Source organism: Solanum lycopersicum, chromosome 1, assembly GCF_036512215.1.
Source record: "Solanum lycopersicum chromosome 1, SLM_r2.1".
Lineage (NCBI taxonomy): Eukaryota > Viridiplantae > Streptophyta > Magnoliopsida > Solanales > Solanaceae > Solanum > Solanum lycopersicum.
In genome coordinates this window covers 4,701,063-4,712,284 of record NC_090800.1, presented here as the reverse complement: position 1 = coordinate 4,712,284, position 11,222 = coordinate 4,701,063, and positions in this window count along the sequence as shown.

The following is an 11,222-nucleotide window of genomic DNA, read 5'->3' as shown; positions in this document are numbered from 1 at the left end:
AATTTCAAGGATTCAATTATACTGAATTTTTGCTGAGACTTATATTTATTCATATATATGTTTTTATTCTTTGTAAGTAATACATTTATTTTTTTTTGATTTTTTCATTTGATGTTTCGAATTTTATTAAAGCTTTAATTATAGTTTAGTTAATTACTTCTGGTTGAAGAACGTTCTTACAGCTTACTTTTCTTATTGTTTGTTGAATTTTATCTAAAGAAGCCCTCTTTTTTAGATTTTATTAATGGCTTGGTTGGTGGGGGGGGGGGGGGGGAGGTGTTAAATTGTTTTATTTTTAGTGATTTTTTTTAAAATTCCTTTTTTAATAGCTTTGAAAGTATTTAGTAACTTCAAAAGTAATTTTTAAGCATTTTTTAAGATTAAAAAAGTATCAAAGAAAAGCCAAAAAGTAAATATTCAATAATCAAAAAGTAAACATGAAATGTTGAAATATGATGCAATGATCAATATTAGGTAATTTTTTATCGATTACTTTTAGGTAGAAGGATATATTTTTTTTTGCTTCTTGTGTTTTTGCTTTAGCTTTTCAAATAATTTACTTATTTTAACATGTATTATATACATATATAATTGAGCATACATATATGCAAATAAAATAATTTTAAAACTGAATTAAATGAGTGTTTATAAGGTATATTGTTATGTTGATAGAAAAAGAATTATATTTCAAATTTGAACTCATTTAGAATAAGTAAGTTTTAAGTAATGAAATTTCAAAATAAATAATTATTTTTTAGTAACTTTTTTTTTAATGAAACCTATATGAACTTTCAATAAATTTAAATATATGTTCATCATATATGAGTGAGCATAGTTCAAAAAAATAATTTTAAAAGATGGTAAGTGAGTTTAGTAAATATTTGTTAAATTGATGTTTGAAATTTTTTTTTTATGATAAATGAAATTTATGTAGCTGAAATTGAAAAAGTAATTTATATCTTTTTAAAATATACGAATTGTTGAAAATGCCCGCCTAAACCTAATTAGACTGTGATTATTTTATTTAAAATTTTAATTATCCGCAATTTAATTTTGTTCTGTAGTCATAGTAATCAACATGCTTTCTCACATAGAATTTGATTTGTTATTTTTTATTCTTTTTATGAGTTAAATTTCGTGAATAAAGGAGAATATATTGAAATCAAGATCTAATAACATGTTTGACACTACTCTCAAAAATAGTTTATTTTTAGAAGCATTTATTTAAAACGGCTTTTCAAAATTTTTTTTATTTTTATTAAATGAAAATTAAAAATACATGTTTAAATGGCCAATCAATATTATACCTGTTAGGGAGGCTGAAATCTTTATCGTTATTTTTTATTTTATTTTTAATCTTGTAAGAAAATTGTAGGTGTATATTTATAATTTGGCAAAATAATAAATAAAATAATATATAATATATAAAATAATAATATACAAACGTAAAAAAATTATATAACTATATGTAAAAATAAAATATAGAGCATAAAATTCTTAAATGAAATTCAAAATAATATATAATATATAAAATAATAATATACAAACGTAAAAAAATTATATAACTATATGTAAAAATAAAATATAGAGCATAAAATTCTTAAATGAAATTCAACCAAATTTATGAAATATGCTAATTACTTTAATAAGAAATATATTTAAAAATATGTAATATGAAAAGGATATTTTTAGTCTTACAAAAAATAATTTGCACTTCCATTTTTTTTTGTAAAAGAAGATATTCTTAGCTTCTTCCCGATAACATGAAAATCGTTTCTACTTTCGTCTAAAAACATTTTATTGATTTACCAAATAATAATTTTTTCAATAAAAGTGCATTTTTCAAAACAAATGTTTTTGGCCTCCCAATAACAAAGCCAAACAAATTCTATATCATGACCGAGCCTACATTTTGGACGTTACCGACATTCAAGAACTGTTGACCCTAAGGGAACCTCATCCTGGCTGATTATAAATGAAAGACTAACTCATGCATATACAAGCATCAAATTGAAAGAAATGTTAAATCAACAATGTAGTAAATCCCAAAACTCTCTAATATAGAGAGTAACAAACATATGTTTTAAATAAAATATTTGAACTACTATATATGAATCCTCTACTACACAAAGATGAGTTGGGACAAGACTCATGACTCCTCAAAAGAACTGCTATCAACAACTCATAAAACTAAAGTCATCATGAAGATAAAAGGTCTTACTCAAAAGCTGACGAGCGGATGGAGTGATCTAAAGGCCTCTTCTTGAGGATCTTAAGAACCTATATCTGCATCATTAAGCGATGTAGATTGAATGAAATAAGTACATTGAATGTATGAGTATGTATATAGGTGAATAACAAATAACTGAATGAAAGATTACAATAGATATAGATATATAGTTAATTGAATGTAAAGAAATAAAGAAGTGAAATCATTAAAATTTTACAAAGTTACTTACGCATCTCTGAACTCAACATATTAAGTGATATAACAAAATACACTTTCAACTTTTTGGAAGATTCTCTAACCGACACAATTTACTATGAGCTACATGATAATACAACGTCTCTTTCACACTGTTAGCACTGTCTTATACCATGTGGGATATAGATTCTCTAAACTAAGTTGATCTACTAAGCAATAAGGATTCACCTAAAAAGTATGATCTTGAGCTCTTGTTGGCAAGACATGGTTTATGAGAATCATGAGTTGTCTGAACTCGTCCTCATATTTGTGCTCAATCCTATTCACAATAATGAAAATACTCATGTTCAAATGTATAAAACATATTCTTTCATTGGTTTGAGATAATTGCTCAAATATCCTCTTAATAGAGGCAACTGCTCTAGACTCTATCTTTCTGAAAACTCTTTTACTTTTTTCAAAATAATACTCTCTTTCTTCACGTAAAAATGAAACAATAGTGAAATACTTAGTTCCCTCATACTCTTACTCAAATGTTGATTGCTACTCTTTCTCAAATTTCTCTTTACTTTTTTAAAAACTCTTCGAATAATGATTAAACTGAGGATGGAGGGGTAAAAAGCTAATATAACTACCTCTATTGACTTCTGAGCTTGCCTACTAACATAAGTGAAACTGATTGATAATAATTATTTTGAAACTAGACTAGAGCACGTAACTCATGAACGATATGAATTTGAACAAATTCAAACTCTATACGAAGTTATTTGACATGTAACAATTATGCTTTAAGCGATACACTGATAGCTTTCAAGTTTAACAACACTACCCCCCCCCCCCCCTTTTAGAAATACTACTCATAATCACCATCACTAACACAAATGAAAAGGATCATTGAAAGAACTTTAGGAAAAATATTTTAAGCACGATTCATTCGATATTTGATGTAAGATATGCATGGTATAACATTATGTTGCTAACAATTGAGATTAAATCATGTATTTACAAGAATGAGCATACAATAATACATGAATGCTTATATGAATATGTTCATATCATGAGACTGATATCCATAACTTTGTGGAGTAATATTAAGATCAATGGGATGCCCCTTATTTTGGGAACTAAGTCTCGATGTGAATTTGTCTAAAGTGTATGAGCATAGGTCATGGACACAATTTTTGTAATGACCTGGAAGGTCATTTTTGGAAATTTGAAATATTCATTTAACTAGAGTGAATTAATTGATGGTTAATTATTAAATAACTAACATTTATTTAACTATTTAGTGGGTTATAATTATTTGCCCTAATCAGTTAAAGGAAAAAAAAATATAGAAGAACGAATAGCCTCTCGAAGAGGATTTCATCACCGCCCGACCGATCCATTGAAGTAGGTAATTGTGCCTAACTATTGTATTGCATATGGATAGAGATTAAATTGTTATTATTTATGTTGGATTATGTGATAAATTTACAAAGCTTATATATAGATTCCACGTTTTATGACTTAGGGGGAGAAACAAGATAGTTGAAAGTGAAGATTTTATATTATATTATAATTATTAGGTAATCACGGCATAAACCATAATGAATTGGGAAGTGATGGAATGGTAATATATGACACTGTGGAGTATCGAAATTTTTCTTTACTTCTAAGTTCTAGGTTAAGCGCTAATAGAGTTGTAATTTTTTACCCTCTTTATCATATTATGATTCTTGTTTTGAGATATTAAGATATGTAATTAAATATTAGGTATATTATATTAAATGAAAACTATTTGAGTTTTAGTGTTTGGAGGAGTTATGACTTAAACCTAGACTTGAAGGTTAGGAACTTGATTATAGAGTTGGGTGTTGTTAGTTTCGAAATCTTATCGTGGTTACTTATTTTAATAGATTGTTTTGAGTTGGAAGTTCAACAAAAAGAAAAGACTAAAGTTCCGGAGTGATTGTTCTACTATTTGAGGCAAGTGGATTTCTAAACCCTTGTTAAGTGTATGAAATTCGTGTATTTCTTTGTGTGGTGTTGAGAATGACTTGGAGACTTGTTTCTTATTTGTCAGTGTTGTATTCGTGGTTGTAAATTGTGCTTTGTTATCAAAATGGTTATCTCCTCCTTTCATTTGAGCATGTCATTTGCATTGTTTCTGAGACATGGTTGTGGTAAGAGGATGTACCATTTCGAGGGTCGTATCGCGCGCTGTGATGGATATTATATTTCGAGGGACGTATCGCGCGCCGCGAAGGTTACTATTATCGAGGGTCGTGTCGTGCGCCGCGACAGATGCATGGACAGATATGCCCCCCATGGGTCCCGGACTGAGAGACAGCGGGTGTGTATCGTTAAGAAAGACATACATCATTATACTTGACATTGCATTCCATTGCATTAAACATACTTATCATTATTGAACTTGATATTGTGATTTGCTGATCTTGTAATTGCCTTTTTGTGGAACTTGTAATTTTTTTTGAATATTGAGTTGTTATTGAGAATGTGTAAACTGATAGAGTGTTGTTATTGTGTTGTGTGTTTGGTAAACTGTAAATTGTTAGGTTGTAGCGTGGAGGTTTAGATAGGGTGCAAGGAGTATCCCTATTTTGTTCACTTAACTGGTGTTTAGAGGTTTGCTTGTTGGGTACCGCTGTTTTATCCAAAAATTGATTTTCGAAAAGAGTTTGTTTATTTTTAAGATATTTTTGACTTTTGGGAGTCGCCACTTAATTTTTTAAGAAAAATCAAGAAAACTCATTTCCAAAACAACTTAAACAGAAAATTTTTTTTTGAAACATTTTAAGGGTTCGGGATTCCTATTAGTATCTTAGGAAGGTGTTTAAGGCACCTAAGATACTCCGCTAAACACAGTTTTCCGACGATTAACTTATTTGACTATTTTTGTTTTAACTTTGCAAATTTATAAATTGAACCTTTATTCCAAAGTTTATGCGAATTCTCCAATTTTTAGAATATTTTATTGAAGTTAAAACTTTAACTCTAAAAGATTTCAAAACTTAAACATCTATTTTTAAAGTTTCAAAAATTTTAAATTTGAGTTTGATAAAACAAAAGACGTTCGATGGGGTTGGAGTTTTCTAACCCTAGACTAACGACATTCGAGTAAAAAGGCGTAAGCAAATAATAAAGAGAGGGAGAGAGAGAGAGAGAGATTTGAGTCCAAGTTTTCGGGTTCTGTTCGCCTTGACCGAAACTTGGACCCACCCGCTTTTGGGTTTTTAACCCATTTTTACCTGTCCTAATCTAAACATACAAAGTAAAAACAACAAGGGCTTATGTCACGGGGTGAATTTTCCAACACCGTGAAGGACAGTCAAGAAGGCTTGCACGGCTCTTCCAACTTCAGTCCAACCAAACGCCCAAAGAATCTAAAGCAAACGTCCACAAACAAAGCCACAAAACAGGAAAGAAAGGCAGTAATGAAAGCAAGAAAGACCACCAAACTTTGGTAGGCAGCAAGGGCCAATTTTCCAATATTTTCCAAGGGAGAGAACTGCTAAGTGTTGTACAAAGTAAGAGAAAGTAATTTTGCTAACTACTCTATCTGAATGGAAGTTCTACACTATACAAAGGCTCCAAAAGTGAGCCAAAAACGTGAGGTCAAGCTTTCAAATTTGAAAGCTCCAAGTGGCAGGTTCTGTGAGGCTGAAAAAGTGGCAATTTTGTCTTCACAGCTTTTCTGCCACCTGGCAGATGGCTTGCACAGATTGTTGTCTTTCCCCCTTGGCTGGACATGTGGGCATGGCCAGTCTTTCCCATGTTGGCAAGCAATCTCCAGCATGTGGGGAGGCAGGGTGACAAGGCAGATTGTCAAGGGAGTTTGGGCCCTCCAAGTCTTGAGGAAGTGCTGCTTCATTTTTGGGACTTGACGGAATTTAATGTTCCGCCTTGCGGGGCGGGACACTTATGCCCATTACAAATAAAATACAAAAATAAACATAAAAAAAAAGTCTTCTGATCCATTCTTTCACTTTCTTCAATCTTCATGGGATTTTGAATTCTTCTTGCCGTGTCGTGGCTTTACTCGACGATAGAAAAATGTGAGTTTTTACAACTCTCTCGAAATGCAAAGAGGGAGAGTTCATAGAGAACTCAAGCAGATTTTACATGCCACAAAGCAAATGAAAGGAATTAATATATAATCCAACTGACACATATGCAAGAAAACAAACTAACTTCATGGAAAATACATATCTTTTAATCCAAGAAAGATGTAGAATAACAAACAATCCCATATGATCCTAAAATGAAATTACAAATTGTACTCATGCATAAAAGAAAAGCATAATGTATAAGTGATCACCCGTTGACTTAATACGGGTAAAATGTCATGTTCTTAAATTATGCCACTATTTTTAATACCTTAGAGGCTATTATGCAAAGTTAAACCCGATACAAGGAAATTTGACTTTAAGCAATTAATGGTCATTAGCCAAATCTGAACAAAGATAAAATATCCACAGTGAGCCCTCTAGTATGCCTCATGCACAGGGAGCAAAACAATGGCATCAACCATGGCAAACTAACTCCAAACAAGTCATATATCCTCACAGATCAAGGATGGCAGACACTTCCTTTCAAGAATAAAAATGAGAAAATCGAATGAAGGCATTTGCTGAAGAAAACAGTCGACAAACTTGAGCAAGACTAATGAACTAAAAGCTAGCACGAAATCATTTTATCGAAACCCCGACAACTTGGACTATCACTAGCTTCAAGACAAGTATTGATATCAAATGCCAAGTAGATTAAGGTAGCATTGTAGTCCCAACAAATGAGTTACGGCTACTTTATCAAATTTCATGAAAAAAGACTAATGCAATCCTAAAATACGACCCATCTCGAAAGCGATACACTTAATAACTTGGAAGCAAACAAAATACTTGAAGTAAAACCATAACCTAACTCAAATATACCATCAATAAGATACTGATGTCATGCTAGAACCGAAATATTATAACACGGAACAAACAGCCAGGAAGGAAAACAAGCCAAAAATTTATCAAAACCCATGAAGTCAATGGACAGTGAGGTAAGATTTTAGCTTTTCCGATCAATCCCAAAACATTAATTAGGCAAAGAAAGCCATGAAACAAGTACTAAATCAAACAAATGAGGCAAAAATATAATCAACATGACAATACCAGTAAGCAAAAATCGATGCCATGGAATTTCTTAAAGAAGTCAAACTAAGAAAAAGCTACAGACGGACCAACAAGCGCGGATGGTAAGAGAGTAAAACAAACATTTGAATCAAAAGCGAAGCCGCGGTTCATGCTGACCGCAAGCAGTTTAGACAAAGCCGAAACAACGATCAATCGAGGAGGAGTATAACCCAGACGAGTAAGCAACAGAAACAGTGTCAAAGCAGGGGAACCCATAACAAACATCATATTTCATCCAACATTGAACAAAAGGCGAGTAAAGAGAAAAAGAGAGAGAGAAAAAAAAACATTACCTTCTTCTAAGCAGCGAAATTGGGACGGAAACGAGCAGCGAAAGCGATTCAGCCCACGAAACCTGACGATGGAACACTCCTTCTTCTTCTCCCTCGCTCAAAAAATACGAATTCACACTAGTTTCCAAGAGATTTGAAACGTTCTCTTTCTGAAGAATATACTCAAGAAAAAATCTTATAGTCCTCAACAATATTCTTCTTCGTAACAGAAAACAAGGAAGAAAATCTCTTCTGAAAATCCCTATAATCACTGGCTGAAAATTCTCCGAACTCGCAATTTTTCAACCTTCTCTATGTTAAAATTTCTGCCAATATTTGTCAAAGAAACGTCCCAACTACGACAAAACCAAAAAGCAACAGAATACTCTATAATTTTATCTCAACCTTTTGTGATGGAACCCCAAAAAATTCCCAGAAAAATCGTTCCCCCCAAAGTTTCTAACACTTTGTCTTAAAAATCTATTTCCAAAAATCCAACAAAAATCACTAATGAAGATCAACAACAGCCAACAAAAATCAATAACAGCCAAGTCAAAAGATTTTTCGAGAAAATTTCCCACCCACAAAATCTCCAACCCCTGGACTGACGAGAACAGGGGTTTAAATAGAAAAAAAAATGGTTTTCGAGGGAAGGCGGGCAAAACCCATTTGGCTCATTTCAAATTCGAAATTTTAAAAATCCCCCCCCCCAAAAACGAATTTCCCAACGGATGGGGGCATAGGTAGAGGGTCGAGATCAATCTCTCGTCCTTGGCAGACGACGTGGCTCGATCTTACGTTGCCAAGGATGAGACTCGCCTGGCAAAGCTGAAAACAGAGGTCTGCCATCTGCGAGGCTGCGTACAGAGGGAGTGCAGGTTTCCGTTGTGACTTGTCCACGCGCGATGGGGAAAGGAAAGGAGAGAGGGACGTGTGAAGGTGAGAGAACGTGGGGAGAGACGGGTGAGCCTGGCATGAGGGAGACGCGAGTTCCGCGTCTGGGGAAAGGGTTTTTGGCGTCTTTTTGCTGGGAATTATCGTGAGGGGAAGAAGGAAAGGGGAAAAGGGGTGGGACCGGGTCAAGAGTAAAGGGAATCGGGTACTGGGTCGGGTAAAAAAAATGGGCTGGATTAAGGAATGGGCTTGTAGGAATTAAATTGAAGTGATAAAGAGGGTGAAGGAGAGAATTGGGGACGTTTGGGCCTGAAGGAAACATGGGCTTGGATTTTAATTAAGATGGGGGAGAGGAATTGGTTTAACTTAGAAGATAACCAATTGAACAACGAATTTGGCCAAAATTTAAATAAACAAATTTGTATTAATTAGTCATCGAGCTTCTTTACTTAGTAATATAATTATAAAATAGCAAAAAGTGATTCAAAAGCTTAATTATAATCTAAATTAAACTAGTTTAATAAAGCATTTAAATATATATTTTGATGGTTTTTTGAATAATCATAAGATATACAAACTATATACATAATTATGTAATATATATATATATACACTATCTAAAGTTATGACAAGTAGCATAAAACTAATTAACTTAAATAATTTGGAAACTCACGAAGCTCGACAATTAATTTATACCGATGTGGTTCAAAAATTGGGTGTCAACAACTGTCCCTCATTTTACTTGGGTTGATGCAAGCAACTCGAGGAAAATGAAATTAACCAGACCAATTTTGACCAACCCCTTTCATCTTTTAAAGGAAGGAGTCGACACAGGGTTTAGGAATTATGGCCGAACCCTTGCAAACGGGTCTCCTACATATCTCAGGCTATATGAGAATTCAGGCCACTTGTAGTTCAATAAGCTTGATTTACCGCACGATTTTGAAAAAATCAAAAGCCACCTCGATATCGAATTATGAAGGTATCGAAATGCTCGAGAATAGGATTCGAGAGCACATGTTGGAATACAGCCAAGTTTTCAACATTGAATCCGCCTACATACCTTTAAACCTTCGGAATCAGGCTGTGTGTAGTTCGACTCGATCGGTGGAAAAGGAAATCTATTATGCTAGATAACCTTTGGTTTTGGACGAGTGACAAATTAATGAATATGAAGAGGAGGCCTGTATTCTCTTTAGCCATGAATGTGGCGCGCTTCACACCCGTAACTAAGAACTTACACGGACATAATTTCCAAAGCTCTTGGCGCATTTGTCACTTAGATTGGAAACTTGCATCCGATAAATCGAAACTTCCGGATGCGAGACTGAAACTGACAGAACTAAAGGAAGTCCCGCATGCTTCATGGGGGTGGTTCGATTGTGGTGGAAGTCGCTCCTCTGCTCGCGTCCTAAGAGTTTGACATTCCTCTTTGGACTGTGTCCCAGTTCGCTGCTAAGAAAAGTTCCACGTTGTGCTGCATCCTTTTTTATGTCGTCCGCACCTGTGGTTTTTGGAGAATTCATCCTTTTCGGATGCTCTCAACAAAGACTGAGATAAAACTCGTCAGCTTAAAAATGCAATTAGGATGGGAGACAGTGTCTTTTTACCGTGTTGACACTTCATTGTTCTCCTCAAATCGACGTCGGCTCGATCGGTCTGGCATCCAGCAAATAAAGCTTGTGCCTTGTGCTTTGCAGAATAATCTTCAATGTACTCTATACTTGATGTCGGAATAAATAAATAAATGTTGATGCGATATTGATATATCTTTTGTCGTCATCTTCGATGCTCTTCTTGATGTTTACTGTTTTCATCAAAATAAAAGATGCAGTTGAGGCCGATGGATAAATATTGCTCCTTCTTTATCCGTGTATGTCCTCTTGCAGGGCATGAATATCTTCCCGCGATACGTAAATTCCCGCGAGATATGAATCTTCTCGTGATGCATAACTTTCAGCGAGGAATAAAATCTTCTCGCGATGTGCGAATTTTGACGAGGCATGAATTCTTCTCGTCGGGCATAATTGTTGACTCGCAATGCATGATTTTCCGTAAAGCATGAGTTTTCCGCAATGCATGATTTCCGCGATGCATGATTTTCCGCTATGCATGACTTCCGTAATGCGTGAATATTTATATCATCTGTGTTGATAATAACGGCAAGACGACCTCCAGATAATATATCGCCTTGATCGATAATAACAATAATAATAAAATAACCATCCTCTCTGGGGTGATGCATTGTCTTGATTGACAATAACTATCTTGTTTGATAGTGTAATGCAAATAGCGTCCTTTACGGAAATCAGGAAATCTTCGTTGAGATTCCTGTTTGATTCACCTTTGAATCTGGCTAGACACTCTTTGTAAATTCATATTTTTGGGAATTGCTTGAAATAAACAAACCACATTCCCTAAGTTTCTGACATAAGCGATATAAAATGC